A 26,820-nucleotide genomic window follows, 5' to 3' on the forward strand; every position below is an offset into this window, starting at 1 on the left:
ATATTGCACTTTAATAGCATTTCAGTGTTTCCTGCTCAAAACCTGTGAGTAAATGCAGTTTTTAACACTCTGCTTGTTATTCCCTTTGGGAAATTTCTGAAACATCATTGATCAATTTTGTAATTTGGCTCTTCCTTTCACAGCAGTAAACAAAGGGAATGGACTATGAAAGCAATTGACAACTTTGTTATACTGTTTGGTGCTTTCTTGTATTGCACTGACGAAATGGCGTATAAAACTTGGCAGCGAAGCAGTCAATCTATTTCTCATTTCACCTGTGTCTTCAGTCTTACATATATTCCACCTCTTCTCTGTGCATGCAAAGTATGTGTTTGTTTGAAGCACTTCATTTTTGTGCAACGTAGGAACTATTTAATTTCTCCTTAAAAGCTCTGCCTACGTGCAAGATGTACGAACTATCATTGCAGTTGCAAGAAGGCTGGTCTGAAGAATCAGGCCATTTGCAAACGCAAAATGGCTTTTTCTGATGTATTAAATGGAAGGTATTCGAAAGGGGTTTTGGGTGTACCTTCCAAATACCGAATTGTAGTGGTACGTAGATATCTTTCTCCACCAGAATTTGGCCCAAAACAATCATACTTCATCACCATCTCAGTGATTGTGGTAACCAATCCTCAAATGATAAGGTGTCCCGTAAAAACCTCTTCCCCTTTAAGAATGTTTCAAAACAATCATTGTATGTAGAGGCATTGGTCCTATGTACCACTGCCTATTCAAATAAAATAACAATGAAACAAATAAATCTGTTTTTAAATGATCCAGTTTTCCTTTAATAAATAATATTAAGGACTACTTCTCCTGTTCCACAGTTTCAAGGTTGTACTTTCTGGCACAACTTGGTATGATCCTCACACTCTTTCATGATGTAGTGATATTTTGTCATTCTGACTTCACTGAAAAGCTGGGGATATAGCTCAGTGGTAGAGCATTTGACTGCAGATCAAGAGGTCCCTGGTTCAAATCCGGGTGTCCCCTCACCCTATTTTGATTCTGTTGTTTGTAATTGGGACTTTTCATCAATTCCATTTGGATCATCTTTGACAGAGGCAGTGTTCCCTAGGATATTGCACTTTAATAGCTATTCAGTGTTTCCTGCTCAAAACCTGTGAGTAAATGCAGTTTTTAACACTCTGCTTGTTATTCCCTTTGGGAAATTTCTGAAACATCATTGATCAATTTTGTAATTTGGCTCTTCCTTTCACAGCACTAAACAAAGGGAATGGACTATGAAAGCAATTGACAACTTTGTTATACTGTTTGGTGCTTTCTTGTATTGCACTGAAGAAATGGCGTATAAAACTTGGCAGCGAAGCAGTCAATCTATTTCTCATTTTACCTGTGTCTCCAGTCTTACATATATTCCACCTCTTCTCTGTGCATGCAAAGTATGTCTTTGTTTGAAGCACTTCATTTTTGTGCAACATAGGAACTATTTAATTTCTCCTTAAAAGCTCTGCCTACGTGCAAGATGTACGAACTATCATTGCAGTTGCAAGAAGGCTGGTCTGAAGAATCAGGCCATTTGCAAACGCAAAATGGCTTTTTCTGATGTATTAAATGGAAGGTATTCGAAAAGGGTGTTTGGGTGTACCTTCCAAATACCGAATTGTAGTGGTACGTAAAAATGTTTTTCCACCATAATTTGGCCCAAAACAATCATACTTCATCACCATCTCCGTGATTGTGGTAACCAATCCTCAAATGATAAGGTGTCCCGTAAAAACCTCTTCTACTTTAAGAATGTTTCAAAACAATCATTGTATGTAGAGGCATTGGTTCTATGTACCACTGCCTATTCAAATAAAATAACAATGAAACAAATAAATCTGTTTTTTAAATGATCCAGTTTTCCTTTAATAAATAATATTAAGGACTACTTCTCCTGTTCCACAGTTTCAAGGTTGTACTTTCTGGCACAACTTAGTATGATCCTCACACTCTTTCATGATGTACTCATATTTTGTCATTCTGATTTTACTGAAAAGCTGGGGATATAGCTCAGTGGTAGAGCATTGGACTGCAGATCAAGAGGTCCCTGGTTCAAATCCGGGTGTCCCCTCACCCTATTTTGATTCTGTTGTTTGTAATTGGGACTTTTCATCAATTCCATTTGGATCATCTTTGACAGAGTCAGTGTTCCCTTGGATATTGCACTTTAATAGCATTTCAGTGTTTCCTGCTCAAAACCTGTGAGTAAATGCAGTTTTTAACTCTCTGCTTGTTGTTCCCTTTGGGAAATTTCTGAAACATCATTGATCAATTTTGTAATTTGGCTCTTCCTTTCACAGCACTAAACAAAGGGAATGGACTATGAAAGCAATTGACAACTTTGTTATACTGTTTGGTGCTTTCTTGTATTGCACTGAAGAAATGGCGTATAAAACTTGGCAGCGAAGCAGTCAATCTATTTCTCATTTCACCTGTGTCTCCAGTCTTACATATATTCCACCTCTTCTCTGTGCATGCAAAGTATGTGTTTGTTTGAAGCACTTCATTTTTGTGCAACGTAGGAACTATTTAATTTCTCCTTAAAAGCTCTGCCTACGTGCAAGAGGTACGAACTATCATTGCAGTTGCAAGAAGGCTGGTCTGAAGAATCAGGCCATTTGCAAACGCAAAATGGCTTTTTCTGATGTATTAAATGGAAGGTATTCGAAAGGGGTGCTTGGGTGTACCTTCCAAATACCGAATTGTAGTGGTACGTAGAAATGTTTTTCCACCATAATTTGGCCCAAAACAATCATACTTCATCACCATCTCCGTGATTGTGGTAACCAATCCTCAAATGATAAAGTGTCCCGTAAAAACCTCTTCCCCTTTAAGAATGTTTAAAAACAATCATTGTATGTAGAGGCATTGGTTCTATGTACCACTGCCTATTCAAATAAAATAACAATGAAACAAATAAATCTGTTTTTTAAATGATCCAGTTTTACTTTAATAAATAATATTAAGGACTACTTCTCCTGTTCCACAGTTTCAAGGTTGTACTGTCTGGCACAACTTAGTATGATCCTCACACTCTTTCATGATGTACTCATATTTTGTCATTCTGATTTTACTGAAAAGCTGGGGATATAGCTCAGTGGTAGAGCATTTGACTGCAGATCAAGAGGTCCCTGTTTCAAATCCGGGTGTTCCCTCACCCTATTTTGATTCTGTTGTTTGTAATTGGGACTTTTCATCAATTCCATTTGGATCATCTTTAACAGAGTCAGTGTTCCCTTGGATATTGCAGTTTAATAGCATTTCAGTGTTTCCTGCTCAAAACCTGTGAGTAAATGCAGTTTTTAACACTCGGCTTGGTATTCCCTTTGGGAAATTTCTGAAACATCATTGATCAATTTTGGAATTCGGCTCTTCCTTTCACAGCACTAAACAAAGGGAATGGACTATGAAACCAATTGACAACTTTGTTATACTGTTTGGTGCTTTCTTGTATTGCACTGAAGAAATGGCGTATAAAACTTGGCAGCGAAGCAGTCAATCTATTTTTCATTTCACCTGTGTCTTCAGTCTTACATATATTCCACCTCTTCTCTGTGCTTGCAAAGTATGTGTTTGTTTGAAGCACTTCATTTTTGTGCAATGTAGGAACTATTTAATTTCTCCTTAAAAGCTCTGCCTACGTGCAAGATGTACGAACTATCATTGCAGTTGCAAGAAGGCTGGTCTGAAGAATCAGGCCATTTGCAAACGCAAAATGGCTTTTTCTGATGTATTAAATGGAAGGTATTCGAAAGGGGTGTTTGGGTGTACCTTCCAAATACCGAATTGTAGTGGTACAAAGAAATGTTTTTCCACCATAATTTGGCCCAAAACAATCATACTTCATCACCATCTCAGTGATTGTGGTAACCAATCCTCAAATGATAAGGTGTCCCGCAAAAACCTCTTCCCCTTTCAGAATGTTTCAAAATAATCATTGTATGTAGAGGCATTGGTTCTATGTACCACTGCCTATTCAAATAAAATAACAATGAAACAAATATCTGTTTTTAAATGATCCAGTTTTCCTTTAATAAATAATATTAAGGACTATTTCTCCTGTTCCACAGTTTCAAGGTTGTACTTTCCGGAACAACTTAGTATGATCCACTCACTCTTTCATGATGTACTGATATTTTGTCATTCTGATTTTCCTGAAAAGCTGGGGATGTAGCTCAGTGGTAGAGCATTTGACTGCAGATCAAGAGGTCCCTGGTTCAAATCCGGGTGTCCCCTCACCCTATTTTGATTCTGTTGTTTGTAATTGGGACTTTTCATCAATTCCATTTGGTTCATCTTTAACAGAGTCAGTGTTCCCTTGGATATTGCACTTTAATAGCATTTCAGTGTTTCCTGCTCAAAACCTGTGAGTAAATGCAGTTTTTAACACTCGGCTTGTTATTCCCTTTGGGAAATTTCTGAAACATCATTGATCAATTTTGGAATTCGGCTCTTCCTTTCATAGCACTAAACAAAGGGAATGGACTATGAAACCAATTGACAACTTTGTTATACTGTTTGGTGCTTTCTTGTATTGCACTGAAGAAATGGCGTATAAAACTTGGCAGCGAAGCAGTCAATCTATTTCTCATTTCACCTCTGTCTTCAGTCTTACATATATTCCACCTCTTCTCTGTGCATGCAAAGTATGTGTTTGTTTGAAGCACTTCATTTTTGTGCAACGTAGGAACTATTTAATTTCTCCTTAAAAGCTCTGCCTACGTGCAAGATGTACGAACTATCATTGCAGTTGCAAGAAGGCTGGTCTGAAGAATCAGGCCATTTGCAAACACAAAATGGCTTTTTCTGATGTATTAAATGGAAGGTATTCGAAAGGGGTGTTTGGGTGTACCTTCCAAATACCGAATTGTAGTGGTACGTAGAAATGTTTTTCCACCATAATTTGGCCCTAAACAATCATACTTCATCACCATCTCAGTGATTGTGGTAACCAATCCTCAAATGATAAGGTGTCCCGTAAAAACCTCTTCCCCTTTAAGAATGTTTCAAAACAATCCTTGTATGTAGAGGCATTGGTCCTATGTACCACTGCCTATTCAAATAAAATAACAATGAAACAAATAAATCTGTTTTTAAATGATCCAGTTTTCCTTTAATAAATAATATTAAGGACTACTTCTCCTGTTCCACAGTTTCAAGGTTGTACTTTCTGGCACAACTTAGTATGATCCTCACACTCTTTCATGATGTACTGATATTTTGTCATTCTGATTTTACCGAAAAGCTGGGGATATAGCTCAGTGGTAGAGCATTTGACTGCAGATCAATAGGTCCCTTGTTCAAATCCGGGTGTCCCCTCACCCTATTTTGATTCTGTTGTTTGTAATTGGGACTTTTCATCAATTCCATTTGGATCGTCTTTGACAGAGTCAGTGTTCCCTAGGATATTGCACTTTAATAGCATTTCAGTGTTTCCTGCTCAAAACCTGTGAGTAAATGCAGTTTTTAACACTCTGCTTGTTATTCCCTTTGGGAAATTTCTGAAACATCATTGATCAATTTTGTAATTTGGCTCTTCCTTTCACAGCAGTAAACAAAGGGAATGGACTATGAAAGCAATTGACAACTTTGTTATACTGTTTGGTGCTTTCTTGTATTGCACTGACGAAATGGCGTATAAAACTTGGCAGCGAAGCAGTCAATCTATTTCTCATTTCACCTGTGTCTTCAGTCTTACATATATTCCACCTCTTCTCTGTGCATGCAAAGTATGTGTTTGTTTGAAGCACTTCATTTTTGTGCAACGTAGGAACTATTTAATTTCTCCTTAAAAGCTCTGCCTACGTGCAAGATGTACGAACTATCATTGCAGTTGCAAGAAGGCTGGTCTGAAGAATCAGGCCATTTGCAAACGCAAAATGGCTTTTTCTGATGTATTAAATGGAAGGTATTCGAAAGGGGTTTTGGGTGTACCTTCCAAATACCGAATTGTAGTGGTACGTAGATATCTTTCTCCACCAGAATTTGGCCCAAAACAATCATACTTCATCACCATCTCAGTGATTGTGGTAACCAATCCTCAAATGATAAGGTGTCCCGTAAAAACCTCTTCCCCTTTAAGAATGTTTCAAAACAATCATTGTATGTAGAGGCATTGGTTCCATGTACCACTGCCTATTCAAATAAAATAACAATGAAACAAATAAATCTGTTTTTTAAATGATCCAGTTTTCCTTTAATAAATAATATTAAGGACTACTTCTCCTGTTCCACAGTTTCAAGGTTGTACTTTCTGGCACAACTTAGTATGATCCTCACACTCTTTCATGATGTACTCATATTTTGTCATTCTAAGTCTCCTGAAAAGCTGGGGATGTAGCTCAGTGGTAGAGCTATATTGACTGCAGATCAAGAGGTCCCTGGTTCAAATCCGGGTGTCTCCTCACCCTTTTTTGATTCTGTTGTTTGTATTCGGGACTTTTCATCAATTCCATTTGGATCATCTTTGACAGAGTCAGTGTTCCCTTGGATATTGCAGTTTAATAGCATTTCAGTGTTTCCTGCTCAAACCCTGTGAGTAAATGCAGTTTTTAACACTCGGCTTGTTATTCCCTTTGGGAAATTTCTGAAACATCATTGATCAATTTTGTAATTCGGCTCTTCCTTTCATAGCACTAAACAAAGGGAATGGACTATGAAACCAATTGACAACTTTGTTATACTGTTTGGTGCTTTCTTGTATTGCACTGAAGAAATGGCGTATAAAACTTGGCAGCGAAGCAGTCAATCTATTTCTCATTTCACCTCTGTCTTCAGTCTTACATATATTCCACCTCTTCTCTGTGCATGCAAAGTATGTGTTTGTTTGAAGCACTTCATTTTTGTGCAACGTAGGAACTATTTAATTTCTCCTTAAAAGCTCTGCCTACGTGCAAGATGTACGAACTATCATTGCAGTTGCAAGAAGGCTGGTCTGAAGAATCAGGCCATTTGCAAACGCAAGATGGCTTTTTCTGATGTATTAAATGGAAGGTATTCGAAAGGGGTGTTTGGTTGTACCTTCCAAATACCGAATTGTAGTGGTACGTATAAATGTTTTTCCACCATAATTTGGCCCAAAACAATCATACTTCATCACCATCTCAGTGATTGTGTTAACCAATCCTCAAATGATAAGGTGTCCCGTAAAAACCTCTTCCCCTTTAAGAATGTTTCAAAACAATCCTTGTATGTAGAGGCATTGGTCCTAGGTACCACTGCCTATTCAAATAAAATAACAATGAAACAAATAAATCTGTTTTTAAATGATCCAGTTTTCCTTTAATAAATAATATTAAGGACTACTTCTCCTGTTCCACAGTTTCAAGGTTGTACTTTCTGGCACTACTTAGTATGATCCTCACACTCTTTCATGATGTACTGATATTTTGTCATTCTGATTTTACTGAAAAGATGGGGATATAGCTCAGTGGTAGAGCATTTGACTGCAGATCAAGAGGTCCCTGGTTCAAATCCGGGTGTACCCTCACCCTATTTTGATTCTGTTGTTTGTAATTGGGACTTTTCATCAATTCCATTTGGATCATCTTTGACAGAGTCAGTGTTCCCTAGGATATTGCAATTTACTAGCATTTCAGTGTTTCCTGCTCAAAACCTGTGAGTAAATGCAGTTTTTAACACTCTGCTTGTTATTCCCTTTGGGAAATTTCTGAAACATCATTGATCAATTTTGTAATTTGGCTCTTCCTTTCATAGCACTAAACAAAGGGAATGGACTATGAAACCAATTGACAACTTTGTTACACTGTTTGGTGCTTTCTTGTATTGCACTGAAGAAATGGCGTGTAAAACTTGGCAGCGAAGCAGTCAATCTATTTCTCATTTCACCTGTGTTTCCAGTCTTACATATATTCCACCTCTTCTCTGTGCATGCAAAGTATGTATTTGTTTGAAGCACTTCATTTTTGTGCAACTTAGGAACTATTTAATTTCTCCTTAAAAGCTCTGCCTACGTGCAAGATGTACGAACTATCATTGCAGTTGCAAGAAGGCTGGTCTGAAGAATCAGGCCATTTGCAAATGCAAAATGGCTTTTTCTGATGTATTAAATGGAAGGTATTCGAAAGGGGTGTTTGGGTGTACCTTCCAAATACCGAATTGTAGTGGTACGTCGAAATGTTTTTCCACCATAATTTGGCCTAAATCAATCATACTTCATCACCATCTCCGTGATTGTGGTAACCAATCCTCAAATGATAAGGTGTCCCGTAAAAACCTCTTCCCCTTTAAGAATGTTTCAAAACAATCATTGTATGTAGAGGCATTGGTCCTATGTACCACTGCCTATTCAAATAAAATAACAATGAAACAAATAAATCTGTTTTTTAAATGATCCAGTTTTCCTTTAATAAATAATATTAAGGACTACTTCTCCTGTTCCACAGTTTCAAGGTTGTACTTTCTGGCACAACTTAGTATGATCCTCACACTCTTTCATGATGTACTGATATTTTGTCATTCTGATTTTACTGAAAAGCTGGGGATATAGCTCAGTGGTAGAGCATTTGACTGCAGATCAAGAGGTCCCTGGTCCAAATCCGGGTGTCCCCTCACCCTATTTTGATTCTGTTGTTTGTAATTGGGACTTTTCATCAATTCCATTTGGATCATCTTTGACAGAGTCAGTGTTCCCTTGGATATTGCACTTTACTAGCATTTCAGTGTTTCCTGCTCAAAACCTGTGAGTAAATGCAGTTTTTAACACTCTGCTTGTTATTCCCTTTGGGAAATTTCTGAAACATCATTGATCAATTTTGTAATTCGGCTCTTCCTTTCATAGCACTAAACAAAGGGAATGGACTATGAAACCAATTGACAACTTTGTTATACTGTTTGGTGCTTTCTTGTATTGCACTGAAGAAATGGCGTATAAAACTTGGCAGCGAAGCAGTCAATCTATTTCTCATTTCACCTCTGTCTTCAGTCTTACATATATTCCACCTCTTCTCTGTGCATGCAAAGTATGTGTTTGTTTGAAGCACTTCATTTTTGTGCAACGTAGGAACTATTTAATTTCTCCTTAAAAGCTCTGCCTACGTGCAAGATGTACGAACTATCATTGCAGTTGCAAGAAGGCTGGTCTGAAGAATCAGGCCATTTGCAAACGCAAAATGGCTTTTTCTGATGTATTAAATGGAAGGTATTCGAAAGGGGTGTTTGGGTGTACCTTCCAAATACCGAATTGTAGTGGTACGTAGAAATGTTTTTCCACCATAATTTGGCCCAAAACAATCATACTTCATCACCATCTCAGTGATTGTGGTAACCAATCCTCAAATGATAAGGTGTCCCGTAAAAACCTCTTCCCCTTTAGAAATGTTTCAAAACAATCCTTGTATGTAGAGGCATTGGTCCTAAGTACCACTGCCTATTCAAATAAAATAACAATGAAACAAATAAATCTGTTTTTAAATGATCCAGTTTTCCTTTAATAAATAATATTAAGGACTACTTCTCCTGTTCCACAGTTTCAAGGTTGTACTTTCTGGCACAACTTAGTATGATCCTCACACTCTTTCATGATGTACTGATATTTTGTCATTCTGATTTTACTGAAAAGCTGGGGATATAGCTCAGTGGTAGAGCATTTGACTACAGATCAAGAGGTCCCTGGTTCAAATCCGGGTGTACCCTCACCCTATTTTGATTCTGTTGTTTGTAATTGGGACTTTTCATCAATTCCATTTGGATCATCTTTGACAGAGTCAGTGTTCCCTAGGATATTGCACTTAAATAGCATTTCAGTGTTTCCTGCTCAAAACCAGTGAGTAAATGCAGTTTTTAACACTCTGCTTGTTATTCCCTTTGGGAAATTTCTGAAACATCATTGATCAATTTTGTAATTTGGCTCTTCCTTTCACAGCACTAAACAAAGGGAATGGACTATTAAAGCAATTGACAACTTTGTTATACTGTTTGGTGCTTTCTTGTATTGCACTGACAAAATGGCGTATAAAACTTGGCAGCGAAGCAGTCAATCTATTTCTCATTTCACCTGTGTCTTCAGTCTTACATATATTCCACCTCTTCTCTGTGCATGCAAAGTATATGTTTGTTTGAAGCACTTCATTTTTGTGCATTGTAGGAACCATTTCATTTCTCCTTAAAAGCTCTGCCTACGTGCAAGATGTACGAACTATCATTGCAGTTGCAAGAAGGCTGGTCTGAAGAATCAGGCCATTTGCAAACGCAAAATGGCTTTTTCTGATGTATTAAATGGAAGGTATTCGAAACGGGTGTTTGGGTGTACCTTCCAAATACCGAATTGTAGTGGTACTTAGAAATGTTTTTCCACCATAATTTGGCCTAAATCAATCATACTTCATCACCATCTCCGTGATTGTGGTAACCAATCCTCAAATGATAAGGTGTCCCGTAAAAACCTCTTCCCCTTTAAGAATGTTTCAAAACAATCATTGTATGTAGAGGCAATGGTTCTATGTACCACTGCCTATTCAAATAAAATAACAATGAAACAAATAAATCTGTTTTTTAAATGATCCAGTTTTCCTTTAATAAATAATATTAAGGACTACTTCTCCTGTTCCACAGTTTCAAGGTTGTACTTTCTGGCACAACTTAGTATGATCCTCACACTCTTTCATGATGTACTAATATTTTGTCATTCTGATATTACTGAAAAGATGGGGATATAGCTCAGTGGTAGAGCATTTGACTGCAGATCAAGAGGTCCCTGGTTCAAATCTGGGTGTCCCCTCACCTTATTTTGATTCTGTTGTTTGTAATTGGGACTTTTCATCAATTCCATTTGAATCATCTTTGACAGAGTCAGTGTTCCCTTGGATATTGCACTTTAATAGCATTTCAATGTTTCCTGCTTAAAACCTGTGAGTAAATGCAGTTTTTAACACTCTGCTTGGGATTCCCTTTGGTACATTTCTGAAACATCATTGATCAATTTTGGAATTCGGCTCTTCCTTTCACAGCATTAAACAAAGGGAATGGACTATGAAACCAATTGACAACTTTGTTATACTGTTTGGTGCTTTCTTGTATTGCACTGAAGAAATGGCGTATAAAACTTGGCAGTGAAGCAGTCAATCTATTTCTCATTTCACCTGTGTCTTCAGTCTTACATATATTCCACCTCTTCTCTGTGCATGCAAAGTATGTGTTTGTTTGAAGCACTTCATTTTTGTGCAACGTAGGAACTATTTAATTTCTCCTTAAAGGCTCTGCCTACGTGCAAGATGTACGAACTATCATTGCAGTTGCCAGAAGGCTGGTCTGAAGAATTAGGCCATTTGCATACGCAAATGGCTTTTTCTGATGTATTAAATGGAAGGTATTCGAAAGGGGTGTTTGGGTGTACCTTCCACATACCGAATTGTAGTGGTACGTAGAAATGTTTTTCCACCATAATTTGGCCCAAAACAATCATACTTCATCACCATCTCAGTGATTGCGGTAACCAATCCTCAAATGATAAGGTGTCCCGTAAAAACCTCTTCCCCTTTAAGAATGTTTCAAAACAATCATTGTATGTAGAGGCATTGGTCCTATGTACCACTGCCTATTCAAATAAAATAACAATGAAACAAATAAATCTGTTTTTTAAATGATCCAGTTTTCCTTTAATAAATAATATTAAGGACTACTTCTCCTGTTCCACAGTTTCAAGGTTGTACTTTCTGGCACATCTTAGTATGATCCTCACACTCTTTCATGATGTACTGATATTTTGTCATTCTGATTTTACTTGAAAGCTAGGGATATAGCTCAGTGGTAGAGCATTTGACTGCAGATCAAGAGGTCCCTGGTTCAAATCTGGGTGTCCCCTCACCCTATTTTGATTCTGTTGTTTGTAATTGGGACTTTTCATCAATTCCATTTGGATCATCTTTGACAGAGTCAGTGTTCCCTTGGATATTGCACTTTAATAGCATTTCAGTGTTTCCTGCTCAAAACCTGTGAGTGAATGCAGTTTTTAACACTCTGCTTGTTATTCCCTTTGGGAAATTTCTGAAACATCATTGATCAATTTTGTAATTTGGCTCTTCCTTTCACAGCACTAAAAAAAGGGAATGGACTATGAAAGCAATTGAAAACTTTGTTATACTGTTTGGTGCTTTCTTGTATTGCACTGAAGAAATGGCGTATAAAACTTGTCAGCGAAGCAGTCAATCTATTGCTCATTTCACCTGTGTCTCCAGTCTTACATATATTCCACCTCTTCTCTGTGCATGCAAAGTATGTGTTTGTTGGAAGCACTTCATTTTTGTGCAACGTAGGAACTATTTAATTTCTCCTTAAAAGCTCTGCCTACGTGCAAGATGTACGAACTATCATTGCAGTTGCAAGAAGGCTGGTCTGAAGAATCAGGCCATTTGCAAACGCAAAATGGCTTTTTCTGATGTATTAAATGGAAGGTATTCGAAAGGGGTGTTTGGGTGTACCTTCCAAATACCGAATTGTAGTGGTACGTCGAAATGTTTTTCCACCATAATTTGGCCCAAAACAATCATACTTCATCACCATCTCCATGATTGTGGTAACCAATCCTCAAATGATAAGGTGTCCCGTAAAAACCTCTTCCCCTTTAAGAATGTTTCAAAACAATCATTGTATGTAGAGGCAATGGTTCTATGTACCACTGCCTATTCAAATAAAATAACAATGAAACAAATAAATCTGTTTTTTAAATGATCCAGTTTTCCTTTAATAAATAATATTAAGGACTACTTCTCCTGTTCCACAGTTTCAAGGTTGTACTTTCTGGCACAACTTAGTATGATGCTCACACTCTTTCATGATGTACTCATATTTTGTCATTCTGATTTTCCTGAAAAGCTGGGGATGTAGCTCAGTGGTAGAGCATTTGACTGCAGATCAAGAGGTCCCTGGTACAAATCCATGTGTCCCCTCACCCTATTTCGATTCTGTTGTTTGTAATTGGGACTTTTCATCAATTCCATTTGGATCCTCTTTAACAGAGTCAGTGTTCCCTTGGATGTTGCACTTTAATAGCATTTCAGTGTTTCCTGCTCAAAACCTGTGAGTAAATGCAGTTTTTAACACTCGGCTTGTTATTCCCTTTGGGAAATTTCTGAAACATCATTGATCAATTTTGGAATTCGGCTCTTCCTTTCATAGCACTAAACAAAGGGAATGGACTATGAAACCAATTGACAACTTTGTTATACTGTTTGGTGCTTTCTTGTATTGCACTGAAGAAATGGCGTATAAAACTTGGCAGCGAAGCAGTCAATCTATTTCTCATTTCACCTCTGTCTTCAGTCTTACATATATTCCACCTCTTCTCTGTGCATGCAAAGTATGTGTTTGTTTGAAGCACTTCATTTTTGTGCAACGTAGGAACTATTTAATTTCTCCTTAAAAGCTCTGCCTACGTGCAAGATGTACGAACTATCATTGCAGTTGCAAGAAGGCTGGTCTGAAGAATCAGGCCATTTGCAAACGCAAATGGCTTTTTCTGATGTATTAAATGGAAGGTATTCGAAAGGGGTGTTTGGGTGTACCTTCCAAATACCGAATTGTAGTGGTACGTAGAAATGTTTTTCCACCATAATTTGGCCCTAAACAATCATACTTCATCACCATCTCAGTGATTGTGGTAACCAATCCTCAAATGATAAGGTGTCCCGTAAAAACCTCTTCCCCTTTAAGAATGTTTCAAAACAATCATTGTATGTAGAGGCATTGGTCCCATGTACCACTGCCTATTCAAATAAAATAACAATGAAACAAATACATCTGTTTTTAAATGATCCAGTTTTCCTTTAATAAATAATATTAAGGACTACTTCTCCTGTTCCACAGTTTCAAGGTTGTACTTTCTGGCACAACTTAGTATGATCCTCACACTCTTTCATGATGTACTGATATTTTGTCATTCTGATTTTACTGAAAAGCTGGGGATATAGCTCAGAGGTAGCGCATTTGACTGCAGATCAAGAGGTCCCTGGTTCAAATCTGGGTGTCCCCTCACCCTATTTTGATTCTGTTGTTTGTAATTGGGACTTTTCATCAATTCCATTTGGATCATCTTTGACAGAGTCAGTGTTCCCTAGGATATTGCACTTTAATAGCATTTCAGTGTTTCCTGCTCAAAACCTGTGAGCAAATGCAGTTTTTAACACTCTGCTTGTTATTCCCTTTGGGAAATTTCTGAAACATCATTGATCAATTTTGTAATTTGGCTCTTCCTTTCACAGCACTAAACAAAGGGAATGGACTATGAAAGCAATTGACAACTTTGTTATACTGTTTGGTGCTTTCTTGTATTGCACTGACGAAATGGCGTATAAAACTTGGCAGCGAAGCAGTCAATCTATTTCTCATTTCACCTGTGTCTCCAGTCTTACATATATTCCACCTCTTCTCTGTGCATGCAAAGTATGTGTTTGTTTGAAGCACTTCATTTTTGTGCAACGTAGGAACTATTTAATTTCTCCTTAAAAGCTCTGCCTACGTGCAAGATGTACGAACTATCATTGCAGTTGCAAGAAGGCTGGTCTGAAGAATCAGGCCATTTGCAAACGCAAAATGGCTTTTTCTGATGTATTAAATGGAAGGTATTCGAAAGGGGTTTTGGGTGTACCTTCCAAATACCGAATTGTAGTGGTGCGTAGAAATGTTTTTCCACCATAATTTGGCCCAAAACAATCATACTTCATCACCATCTCAGTGATTGTGGTAACCAATCCTCAAATGATAAGGTGTCCCGTAAAAACCTCTTCCCCTTTAAGAATGTTTCAAAACAATCATTGTATGTAGAGGCATTAGTCCTATGTACCACTGCCTATTCAAATAAAATAACAATGAAACAAATAAATCTGTTTTTAAATGATCCAGTTTTCCTTTAATAAATAATATTAAGGACTACTTCTCCTGTTCCACAGTTTCAAGGTTGTACTTTCTGGCACAACTTAGTATGATCCGCCCACTCTCTCATGATGTACTGATATTTTGTCATTCTGCTTTTACTGAAAAGCTGGGGATATAGCTCAGTGGTAGAGCATTTGACTGCAGATCAAGAGGTCCCTGGTTCAAATCCGGGTGTCCCCTCACCCTATTTTGATTCTTTTGCTTGTAATTGGGACTTTTCATCAATTCCATTTGGATCATCTTAGAAAGAGTCAGTGTTCCCTAGGATATTGCACTTTAATAGCATTTCAGTGTTTCCTGCTCAAAACCTGTGAGTAAATGCAGTTTTTAACACTCTGCTTGTTATTCCCTTTGGGAAATTTCTGAAACATCATTGATCAATTTTGTAATTTGGCTCTTCCTTTCACAGCACTAAACAAAGGGAATGGACTATGAAAGCAATTGACAACTTTGTTATACTGTTTGGTGCTTTCTTGTATTGCACTGAAAAAATGGCGTATAAAACTTGGCAGCGAATCAGTCAATCTATTTCTCATTTCACCTGTGTCTCCAGTCTTACATATATTCCACCTCTTCTCTGTGCATGCAAAGTATGTGTTTGTTTGAAGCACTTCATTTTTGTGCAACATAGGAACTATTTAATTTCTCCTTAAAAGCTCTGCCTACGTGCAAGATGTACGAACTATCATTGCAGTTGCAAGAAGGCTGGTCTGAAGAATCAGGCAATTTGCAAACGCAAAATGGCTTTTTCTGATGTATTAAATGGAAGGTATTCGAAAGGGGTGTTTGGGTGTACCTTCCAAATACCGAATTGTAGTGGTACGTAGAAATGTTTTTCCACCATAATTTGGCCCAAAACAATCATACTTCATCACCATCTCAGTGATTGTGGTAACCAATCCTCAAATGATAAGGTGTCCCGTAAAAACCTCTTCCCCTTTAAGAATGTTTCAAAACAATCATTGTATGTAGAGGCATTGGTCCTATGTACCACTGCCTATTCAAATAAAATCACAATGAAACAAATATCTGTTTTTTAAATGATCCAGTTTTCCTTTAATAAATAATATTAAGGACTACTTCTCCTGTTCCACAGTTTCAAGGTTGTACTTTCTGGCACAACTTAGTATGATCCTCACACTCTTTCATGATGTACTAATATTTTGTCATTCTGATTTTACTGAAAAGCTGGGGATATAGCTCAGTGGTAGAGCATTTGACTGCAGATCAAGAGGTCCCTGGTTCAAATCTGGGTGTCCCCTCACCCTTTTTTGATTCTGTTGTTTGTAATTGGGACTTTTCATCAATTCCATTTGAATCATCTTTGACAGAGTCAGTGTTCCCTTGGATATTGCACTTTAATAGCATTTCAATGTTTCCTGCTTAAAACCTGTGAGTAAATGCAGTTTTTAACACTCTGCTTGGTATTCCCTTTGGTACATTTCTGAAACATCATTGATCAATTTTGGAATTCGGCTCTTCCTTTCACAGCATTAAACAAAGGGAATGGACTATGAAACCAATTGACAACTTTGTTATACTGTTTGGTGCTTTCTTGTATTGCACTGAAGAAATGGCGTATAAAACTTGGCAGCGAAGCAGTCAATCTATTTCTCATTTCACCTGTGTCTTCAGTCTTACATATATTCCACCTCTTCTCTGTGCAGGCAAAGTATGTGTTTGTTTGAAGCACTTCATTTTTGTACAACGTAGGAACTATTTAATTTCTCCTTAAAAGCTCTGCCTACGTGCAAGATGTACGAACTATCATTGCAGTTGCCAGAAGGCTGGTCTGAAGAATTAGGCCATTTGCATACGCAAATGGCTTTTTCTGATGTATTAAATGGAAGGTATTCGAAAGGGGTGTTTGGGTGTACCTTCCACATACCGAATTGTAGTGGTACGTAGAAATGTTTTTCCACCATAATTTGGCCCAAAACAATCATACTTCATCACCATCTCAGTGATTGCGGTAACCAATCCTCAAATGATAAGGTGTCCCGTAAAAACCTCTTCCCCTTTAAGAATGTTTCAAAACAATCATTGTATGTAGAGGCATTGGTCCTATGTACCACTGCCTATTCAAATAAAATAACAATGAAACAAATAAATCTGTTTTTTAAATGATCCAGTTTTCCTTTAATAAATAATATTAAGGACTACTTCTCCTGTTCCACAGTTTCAAGGTTGTACTTTCTGGCACAACTTAGTATGATCCTCACACTCTTTCATGATGTACTCATATTTTGTCATTCTGATTTTCCTGAAAAGCTGGGGATGTAGCTCAGTGGTAGAGCATTTGACTGCAGATCAAGAGGTCCCTGGTACAAATCCGTGTGTCCCCTCACCCTATTTCGATTCTGTTGTTTGTAATTGGGACTTTTCATCAATTCCATTTGGATCCTCTTTAACAGAGTCAGTGTTCCCTTGGATATTGCACTTTAATAGCATTTCAGTGTTTCCTGCTCAAAACCTGTGAGTAAATGCAGTTTTTAACACTCGGCTTGTTATTCCCTTTGGGAAATTTCTGAAACATCATTGATCAATTTTGGAATTCGGCTATTCCTTTCATAGCACTAAACAAAGGGAATGGACTATGAAACCAATTGACAACTTTGTTATACTGTTTGGTGCTTTCTTGTATTGCACTGAAGAAATGGCGTATAAAACTTGGCACCGAAGCAGTCAATCCATTTCTCATTTCACCTCTGTCTTCAGTCTTATATATGTTCCACCTCTTCTCTGTGCATGCAAAGTATGTGTTTGTTTGAAGCACTTTATTTTTGTGCAACGTAGGAACTATTTAATTTCTCCTTAAAAGCTCTGCCTACGTGCAAGATGTACGAACTATCATTGCAGTTGCAAGAAGGCTGGACTGAAGAATCAGGCCATTTGCAAACGCAAAATGGCTTTTTCTGATGTATTAAATGGAAGGTATTCGAAAGGGGTGTTTGGGTGTACCTTCCAAATACCGATTGTAGTGGTACGTAGAAATGTTTTCCCACCATAATTTGGCCCAAAACAATCATACTTCATCACCATCTCAGTGATTGTGGTAACCAATCCTCAAATGATAAGGTGTCCCGTAAAAACCTCTTCCCCTTTAAAAATGTTTCAAAACAATCATTGTATGTAGAGGCATTGGTCCCATGTACCACTGCCTATTCAAATAAAATAACAATGAAACAAATACATCTGTTTTTAAATGATCCAGTTTTCCTTTAATAAATAATATTAAGGACTACTTCTCCTGTTCCACAGTTTCAAGGTTGTACTTTCTGGCACAACTTAGTATGATCCTCACACTCTTTCATGATGTACTGATATTTTGTCATTCTGAATTTACTGAAAAGCTGGGGATATAGCTCAGTTGTAGCGCATTTGACTGCAGATCAAGAGGTCCCTGGTTCAAATCTGGGTGTCCCCTCACCCTATTTTGATTCTGTTGTTTGTAATTGGGACTTTTCATCAATTCCATTTGGATCATCTTTGACAGAGTCAGTGATCCCTAGGATATTGCACTTTAATAGCATTTCAGTGTTTCCTGCTCAAAACCTGTGAGCAAATGCAGTTTTTAACACTCTGCTTGTTATTCCCTTTGGGAAATTTCTGAAACATCATTGATCAATTTTGTAATTTGGCTCTTCCTTTCACAGCACTAAACAAAGGGAATGGACTATGAAAGCAATTGACAACTTTGTTATACTGTTTGGTGCTTTCTTGTATTGCACTGACGAAATGGCGTATAAAACTTGGCAGCGAAGCAGTCAATCTATTTCTCATTTCACCTCTGTCTTCAGTCTTATATATATTCCACCTCTTCTCTGTGCATGCAAAGTATGTGTTTGTTTGAAGCACTTTATTTTTGTGCAACGTAGGAACTATTTAATTTCTCCTTAAAAGCTCTGCCTACGTGCAAGATGTACGAACTATCATTGCAGTTGCAAGAAGGCTGGACTGAAGAATCAGGCCATTTGCAAACGCAAAATGGCTTTTTCTGATGTATTAAATGGAAGGTATTCGAAAGGGGTGTTTGGGTGTACCTTCCAAATACCGATTGTAGTGGTACGTAGAAATGTTTTCCCACCATAATTTGGCCCAAAACAATCATACTTCATCACCATCTCAGTGATTGTGGTAACCAATCCTCAAATGATAAGGTGTCCCGTAAAAACCTCTTCCCCTTTAAGAATGTTTCAAAACAATCATTGTATGTAGAGGCATTGGTCCTATGTACCACTGCCTATCCAAATATAATACAATGAAACAAATACATCTGTTTTTTAAATGATCCAGTTTTCCTTTAATAAATAATATTAAGGACTACTTCTCCTGTTCCACAGTTTCAAGGTTGTACTTTCTGGCACAACTTAGTATGATCCTCACACTCTTTCATGATGTCCTGATATTTTGTCATTCTGATTATACTGAAAAGCTGGGGATATAGCTCAGTGGTAGCGCATTTGACTGCAGATCAAGAGGTCCCTGGTTCAAATCTGGGTGTCCCCTCACCCTATTTTGATTCTGTTGTTTGTAATTGGGACTTTTCATCAATTCCATTTGGATCATCTTTGACAGAGTCATTGTTCCCTAGGATATTGCACTTTAATAGCATTTCAGTGTTTCCTGCTCAAAACCTGTGAGCAAATGCAGTTTTTAACACTCTGCTTGTTATTCCCTTTGGGAAATTTCTGAAACATCATTGATCAATTTTGTAATTTGGCTCTTCCTTTCACAGCACTAAACAAAGGGAATGGACTATGAAAGCAATTGACAACTTTGTTATACTGTTTGGTGCTTTCTTGTATTGCACTGACGAAATGGCGTATAAAACTTGGCAGCGAAGCAGTCAATCTATTTCTCATTTCACCTGTGTCTCCAGTCTTACATATATTACACCTCTTCTCTGTGCATGCAAAGTATGTGTTTGTTTGAAGCACTTCATTTTTGTGCAACGTAGGAACTATTTAATTTCTCCTTAAAAGCTCTGCCTACGTGCAAGATGTACGAACTATCATTGCAGTTGCAAGAAGGCTGGTCTGAAGAATCAGGCCATTTGCAAACGCAAAATGGCTTTTTCTGATGTATTAAATGGAAGGTATTTGAAAGGGGTTTTTGGTGTACCTTCCAAATACCGAATTGTAGTGGTACGTAGAAATGTTTTTCCACCATAATTTGGCCCAAAACAATCATACTTCATCACCATCTCAGTGATTGTGGTAACCAATCCTCAAATGATAAGGTGTCCCGTAAAAACCTCTTCCCCTTTAAGAATGTTTCAAAACAATCATTGTATGTAGAGGCATTGGTCCTATGTACCACTGCCTATTTAAATAAAATAACAATGAAACAAATAAATCTGTTTTTAAATGATCCAGTTTTCCTTTAATAAATAATATTAAGGACTACTTCTCCTGTTCCACAGTTTCAAGGTTGTACTTTCTGGCACAACTTAGTATGATCCGCCCACTCTTTCATGATGTACTGATATTTTGTCATTCTGATTTTACTGAAAAGCTGGGGATATAGCTCAGTGGTAGAGCATTTGACTGCAGATCAAGAGGTCCCTGCTTCAAATCCGTGTGTCCCCTCACCCTATTTTGATTCTTTTGCTTGTAATTGGGACTTTTCATCAATTCCATTTGGATCATCTTAGACAGAGTCAGTGTTCCCTAGGATATTGCACTTTAATAGCATTTCAGTGTTTCCTGCTCAAAACCTGTGAGTAAATGCAGTTTTTAACACTCTGCTTGTTATTCCCTTTGGGAAATTTCTGAAACATCATTGATCAATTTTGTAATTTGGCTCTTCCTTTCACAGCACTAAACAAAGGGAATGGACTATGAAAGCAATTGACAACTTTGTTATACTGTTTGGTGCTTTCTTATATTGCACGGAAAAAATGGCGTATAAAACTTGGCAGCGAATCAGTCAATCTATTTCTCATTTCACCTCTGTCTTCAGTCTTACATATATTTCACCTCTTCTCTGTGCATGCAAAGTATGTGTTTGTTTGAAGCACTTCATTTTTGTGCAACGTAGGAACTATTTAATTTCTCCTCAAAAGCTCTGCCTACTTGCAAGATGTACGAACTATCATTGCAGTTGCAAGAAGGCTGGTCTGAAAAATCAGGCCATTTGCAAACGCAAAATGGCTTTTTCTGATGTATTAAATGGAAGGTATTCGAAAGGGGTGTTTGGGTGTACCTTCCAAATACCGAATTGTAGTGGTACGTAGAAATGTTTTTCCACCATAATTTGGCCAAAACAATCATACTTCATCACCATCTCCGTGATTGTGGTAACCAATCCTCAAATGATAAGGTGTCCCGTAAAAACCTCTTCCCCTTTAAGAATGTTTCAAAACAATCATTGTATGTAGAGGCATTGGTCCTATGTACCACTGCCTATTCAAATAAAATAACAATAAAACAAATATGTTTTTTAAATGATCCAGTTTTCCTTTAATAAATAATATTAAGGACTACTTCTCCTGTTCGACAGTTTCAAGGTTGTACTTCCCGGAACAACTTAGTATGATCCTCTCACTCTTTCATGATGCACTGATATTTTGTCATTCTGATTTTACTGTAAAGCTGGGGATATAGCTCCGTGGTAGAGCATTTGACTGCAGATCAAGAGGTCCCTGGTTCAAATCCGGGTGTCCCCTCACCCTATTTTGATTCTGTTGTTTGTAATTGGGACTTTTCATCAATTCCATTTGGATCATCTTTGACAGAGTCAGTGTTCCCTTGGATATTGCACTTTAATAGCATTTCAGTGTTTCCTGCTGAAATCCTGTGAGTAAATGCAGTTTTTAACACTTGGCTTGGTATTCCCTTTGGGAAATTTCTGAAACATCATTGATCAATTTTGGAATTCGGCTCTTCCTTTCACAGCACTAAACAAAGGGAATGGACTATGAAACCAATTGACAACTTTGTTATACTGTTTGGTGCTTTCTTGTATTGCTCTGAAGAAAGGGCGTATAAAACTTGGCAGCGAAGCACTCAATCTATTTCTCATTTCACCTGTGTCTTCAGTCTTACATATATTCCACCTCTTCTCTGTGCATGCAAAGTATGTGTTTGTTTGAAGCACTTCATTTTTGTGCAACGTAGGAACTATTTAATTTCTCCTTAAAAGCTCTGCCTACATGCAAGATGTACGAACTATCATTGCAGTTGCAAGAAGGCTGGTCTGAAGAATCAGGCCATTTGCAAACGCAAATGGCTTTTTCTGATGTATTAAATGGAAGGTATTCGAAAGGGGTGTTTGGGTGTACCTTCCAAATACCGAATTGTAGTGGTACGTAGAAATGTTTTTCCACCATAATTTGGCCCAAAACAATCATACTTCATCACCATCTCAGTGATTGTGGTAACCAATCCTCAAATGATATGGTGTCCCGTAAAAACCTCTTCCCCTTTAAGAATGTTTCAAATCAATCATTGTATATAGAGGCATTGGTCCTATGTACCACTGCCTATTCAAATAAAATAACAATAAAACAAATATCTGTTTTTTAAATGATCCAGTTTTCCTTTAATAAATAATATTAAGGACTACTTCTCCTGTTCCACAGTTTCAAGGTTGTACTTTCTGGCACAACTTAGTATGAGCCTCACATTCTTTCATGATGTACTGATATTTTGTCATTCTGATTTTACTGAAAAGCTGGGGATATAGCTCAGTGGTATAGCATTTGACTGCAGATCAAGAGGTCCCTGGTTCAAATCCGGGTGTCCCCTCACCCTATTTTGATTCTGTTGTTTGTAATTGGGACTTCTCATCAATTCCATTTGGATCATCTTTGACAGAGTCAGTGTTCCCTTGGATATTGCACTTAAATAGCATTTCAGTGTTTCCTGCGTCTTACATATATTCCACCTCTTCTCTGTGCATGCAAAGTATGTGTTTGTTTGAAGCACTTCATTTTTGTGCAACGTAGGAACTATTTAATTTCTCCTTAAAAGCTCTGCCTACTTGCAAGATGTACGAACTATCATTGCAGTTGCAAGAAGGCTGGTCTGAAGAATCAGGCCATTTGCAAACGCAAAATGGCTTTGTCTGATGTATTAAATAGAAGTTATTCGAAAGGGGTGTTTGGGTGTACCTTCCAAATACCGAATTGTAGTGGTACGTAGAAATGTTTTTCCACCATAATTTGGCCCAAAACAATCATACTTCATCACCATCTCAGTGATTGTGGTAACCAATCCTCAAATGATAAAGTGTCCCGTAAAAACCTCTTCCCCTTTAAGAATGTTTCAAAACAATCATTGTATGTAGAGGCATTGGTCCTATGTACCACTGCCTATTCAAATAAACTAACAATGAAACAAATACATCTGTTTTTTAAATGATCCAGTTTTCCTTTAATAAATAATATTAAGGACTACTTCTCCTGTTCCACAGTTTCAAGGTTGTAATTTCTGGCACAACTTAGTATGATCCTCACACTCTTTCATGATGTACTGATATTTTGTCATTCTGATTCTACTGAAAAGCTGGGTATATAGCTCAGTGGTAGAGCATTTGACTGCAGATCAAGAGGTCCCTGGTTCAAATCCGGGAGTCCTCTCACCCTATTTTGATTCTGTTGTTTGTAATTGGGACTATTCATCAATTCCATTTGGATCATTTTTGACAGAGTCAGTGTTCCCTTGGATATTGCACTTTAATAGCATTTCAGTGTTTCCTGCTCAAAACCTGTGAGTAAATGCAGTTTTTAACACTCGGCTTGGTATTCCCTTTGGGAAATTTCTGAAACATCATTGATCAATTTTGGAATTCGGCTCTTCCTTTCACAGCACTAAACAAAGGGAATGGACTATGAAACCAATTGACAACTTTGTTATACTGTTTGGTGCTTTCTTGTATTGCACTGAAGAAATGGCGTATAAAACTTGGCAGCGAAGCAGTCAATCTATTTCTCATTTCACCTCTGTCTTCAGTCTTACATATATTTCACCTCTTCTCTGTGCATGCAAAGTATGTGTTTGTTTGAAGCACTTCATTTTTGTGCAACGTAGGAACTATTTAATTTCTCCTCAAAAGCTCTGCCTACTTGCAAGATGTACGAACTATCATTGCAGTTGCAAGAAGGCTGGTCTGAAAAATCAGGCCATTTGCAAACGCAAAATGGCTTTTTCTGATGTATTAAATGGAAGGTATTCGAAAGGGGTGTTTGGGTGTACCTTCCAAATACCGAATTGTAGTGGTACGTAGAAATGTTTTTCCACCATAATTTGGCCAAAACAATCATACTTCATCACCATCTCCGTGATTGTGGTAACCAATCCTCAAATGATAAGGTGTCCCGTAAAAACCTCTTCCCCTTTAAGAATGTTTCAAAACAATCATTGTATGTAGAGGCATTGGTCCTATGTACCACTGCCTATTCAAATAAAATAACAATGAAACAAATAAATCTGTTTTTAAATGATCCAGTTTTCCTTTAATAAATATTATGAAGGAATACTTCTCCTGTTCCACAGTTTCAAGGTTGTACTTTCTGGCACAACTTAGTATGATCCTCACACTCTTTCATGATGTACTGATATTTTGTCATTCTGATTTTACTGAAAAGCTGGGGATATAGCTTAGTGGTAGAGCATTTGACTGCAGATCAAGAAGTCCCTGGTTCAAATCCGGGTGTCCCCTCACCCTATTTTGATTCTGTTGTTTGTAATTGGGACTTTTCATCAATTCCATTTGGATCATCTTTGACAGAGTCAGTGTTCCCTTGGATATTGCACTTAAATAGCATTTCAGTGTTTCCTGCTGAAATCCTGTGAGTAAATGCAGTTTTTAAAACTCGGCTTGGTATTCCCTTTGGGAAATTTCTGAAACATCATTGATCAATTTTGGAATTCGGCTCTTCCTTTCACAGCACTAAACAAAGGGAATGGACTATGAAACCAATTGACAACTTTGTTATACTGTTTGGTGCTTTCTTGTATTGCACTGAAGAAATGGCGTGTAAAACTTGGCAGCGAAGCAGTCAATCTATTTCTCATTTCACCTGTGTCTTCAGTCTTACATATATTCCACCTCTTCTCTGTGCATGCAAAGTATGTGTTTGTTTGAAGCACTTCATTTTTGTGCAACGTAGGAACTATTTAATTTCTCCTTAAAAGCTCTGCCTACGTGCAAGATGTACGAACTATCATTGCAGTTGCAAGAAGGCTGGTCTGAAGAATCAGGCCATTTGCAAACGCAAATGGCTTTTTCTGATGTATTAAATGCAAGGTATTCGAAAGGGGTGTTTGGGTGTACCTTCCACATACCGAATTGTAGTGGTACGTAGAAATGTTTTTCCACCATAATTTGGCCCAAAACAATCATACTTCATCACCATCTCAGTGATTGTGGTAACCAATCCTCAAATGATATGGTGTCCCGTAAAAACCTCTTCCCCTTTAAGAATGTTTCAAATCAATCAATGTATGTAGAGGCATTGGTCCTATGTACCACTGCCTATTCAAATAAAATAACAATAAAACAAATATGTTTTTTAAATGATCCAGTTTTCCTTTAATAAATAATATTAAGGACTACTTCTCCTGTTCGACAGTTTCAAGGTTGTACTTCCCGGAACAACTTAGTATGATCCTCTCACTCTTTCATGATGCACTGATATTTTGTCATTCTGATTTTACTGTAAAGCTTGGGATATAGCTCCGTGGTAGAGCATTTGACTGCAGATCAAGAGGTCCCTGGTTCAAATCCGGGTGTCCCCTCACCCTATTTTGATTCTGTTGTTTGTAATTGGGACTTTTCATCAATTCCATTTGGATCATCTTTGACAGAGTCAGTGTTCCCTTGGATATTGCACTTTAATAGCATTTCAGTGTTTCCTGCTGAAATCCTGTGAGTAAATGCAGTTTTTAACACTTGGCTTGGTATTCCCTTTGGGAAATTTCTGAAACATCATTGATCAATTTTGGAATTCGGCTCTTCCTTTCACAGCACTAAACAAAGGGAATGGACTATGAAACCAATTGACAACTTTGTTATACTGTTTGGTGCTTTCTTGCATTGCACTGAAGAAATGGCGTATAAAACTTGGCAGCGAAGCAGTCAATCTATTTCTCATTTCACCTGTGTCTTCAGTCTTACATATATTCCACCTCTTCTCTGTGCATGCAAAGTATGTGTTTGTTTGAAGCACTTCATTTTTGTGCAACGTAGGAACTATTTAATTTCTCCTTAAAAGCTCTGCCTACGTGCAAGATGTACGAACTATCATTGCAGTTGCAAGAAGGCTGGTCTGAAGAATCAGGCCATTTGCAAACGCAAATGGCTTTTTCTGATGTATTAAATGGAAGGTATTCGAAAGGGGTGTTTGGGTGTACCTTCCAAATACCGAATTGTAGTGGTATATAGAAATGTTTTTCCACCATAATTTGGCCCAAAACAATCATACTTCATCACCATCTCAGTGATTGTGGTAACCAATCCTCAAATGATATGGTGTCCCGTAAAAACCTCTTCCCCTTTAAGAATGTTTCAAATCAATCATTGTATGTAGAGGCATTGGTCCTATGTACCACTGCCTATTCAAATAAAATAACAATAAAACAAATATCTGTTTTTTAAATGATCCAGGTTTCCTTTAATAAATAATATTAAGGACTACTTCTCCTGTTCCACAGTTTCAAGGTTGTACTTTCTGGCACAACTTAGTATGAGCCTCACATTCTTTCATGATGTACTGATATTTTGTCATTCTGATTTTACTGAAAAGCTGGGGATATAGCTCAGTGGTAGAGCATTTGACTGCAGATCAAGAGTTCCCTGGTTCAAATCCGGGTGTCCCCTCACCCTATTTTGATTCTGTTGTTTGTAATTGGGACTTCTCATCAATTCCATTTGGATCATCTTTGACAGAGTCAGTGTTCCCTTGGATATTGCACT

The 26,820-nt window shown here is 37.6% G+C and overlaps 12 non-coding genes across 12 annotated transcripts; all 12 read left to right on the plus strand.

The window, feature by feature from the left end:
* Window positions 1-924: 924 nt before the first annotated feature.
* On the plus strand, window positions 925-996 carry TRNAC-GCA (transfer RNA cysteine (anticodon GCA)). Its single transcript has one exon. It is a non-coding gene; the product is annotated as a tRNA-Cys (tRNA).
* A 1,012-nt stretch (window positions 997-2,008) lies between these two features.
* On the plus strand, window positions 2,009-2,080 carry TRNAC-GCA (transfer RNA cysteine (anticodon GCA)). The gene has a single exon. It is a non-coding gene; the product is annotated as a tRNA-Cys (tRNA).
* Window positions 2,081-4,173: 2,093 nt separating this feature from the next.
* TRNAC-GCA (transfer RNA cysteine (anticodon GCA)) lies at window positions 4,174-4,245 on the plus strand. The gene has a single exon. It is a non-coding gene; the product is annotated as a tRNA-Cys (tRNA).
* A 3,179-nt stretch (window positions 4,246-7,424) lies between these two features.
* TRNAC-GCA (transfer RNA cysteine (anticodon GCA)) lies at window positions 7,425-7,496 on the plus strand. Its single transcript has one exon. It is a non-coding gene; the product is annotated as a tRNA-Cys (tRNA).
* A 1,012-nt stretch (window positions 7,497-8,508) lies between these two features.
* On the plus strand, window positions 8,509-8,580 carry TRNAC-GCA (transfer RNA cysteine (anticodon GCA)). The gene has a single exon. It is a non-coding gene; the product is annotated as a tRNA-Cys (tRNA).
* Window positions 8,581-9,591: 1,011 nt separating this feature from the next.
* TRNAC-ACA (transfer RNA cysteine (anticodon ACA)) lies at window positions 9,592-9,663 on the plus strand. Its single transcript has one exon. It is a non-coding gene; the product is annotated as a tRNA-Cys (tRNA).
* Window positions 9,664-10,675: 1,012 nt separating this feature from the next.
* TRNAC-GCA (transfer RNA cysteine (anticodon GCA)) lies at window positions 10,676-10,747 on the plus strand. Its single transcript has one exon. It is a non-coding gene; the product is annotated as a tRNA-Cys (tRNA).
* A 4,259-nt stretch (window positions 10,748-15,006) lies between these two features.
* On the plus strand, window positions 15,007-15,078 carry TRNAC-GCA (transfer RNA cysteine (anticodon GCA)). Its single transcript has one exon. It is a non-coding gene; the product is annotated as a tRNA-Cys (tRNA).
* Window positions 15,079-16,088: 1,010 nt separating this feature from the next.
* On the plus strand, window positions 16,089-16,160 carry TRNAC-GCA (transfer RNA cysteine (anticodon GCA)). The gene has a single exon. It is a non-coding gene; the product is annotated as a tRNA-Cys (tRNA).
* Window positions 16,161-22,577: 6,417 nt separating this feature from the next.
* TRNAC-GCA (transfer RNA cysteine (anticodon GCA)) lies at window positions 22,578-22,649 on the plus strand. Its single transcript has one exon. It is a non-coding gene; the product is annotated as a tRNA-Cys (tRNA).
* Window positions 22,650-24,492: 1,843 nt separating this feature from the next.
* Window positions 24,493-24,564, plus strand: TRNAC-GCA (transfer RNA cysteine (anticodon GCA)). The gene has a single exon. It is a non-coding gene; the product is annotated as a tRNA-Cys (tRNA).
* A 2,088-nt stretch (window positions 24,565-26,652) lies between these two features.
* Window positions 26,653-26,724, plus strand: TRNAC-GCA (transfer RNA cysteine (anticodon GCA)). The gene has a single exon. It is a non-coding gene; the product is annotated as a tRNA-Cys (tRNA).
* The last annotated feature ends 96 nt before the right edge of the window (window positions 26,725-26,820 follow it).

The sequence above is a fragment of the Lissotriton helveticus genome, chromosome 1_2 (assembly GCF_964261635.1).
Source record: "Lissotriton helveticus chromosome 1_2, aLisHel1.1, whole genome shotgun sequence".
Lineage (NCBI taxonomy): Eukaryota > Metazoa > Chordata > Amphibia > Caudata > Salamandridae > Lissotriton > Lissotriton helveticus.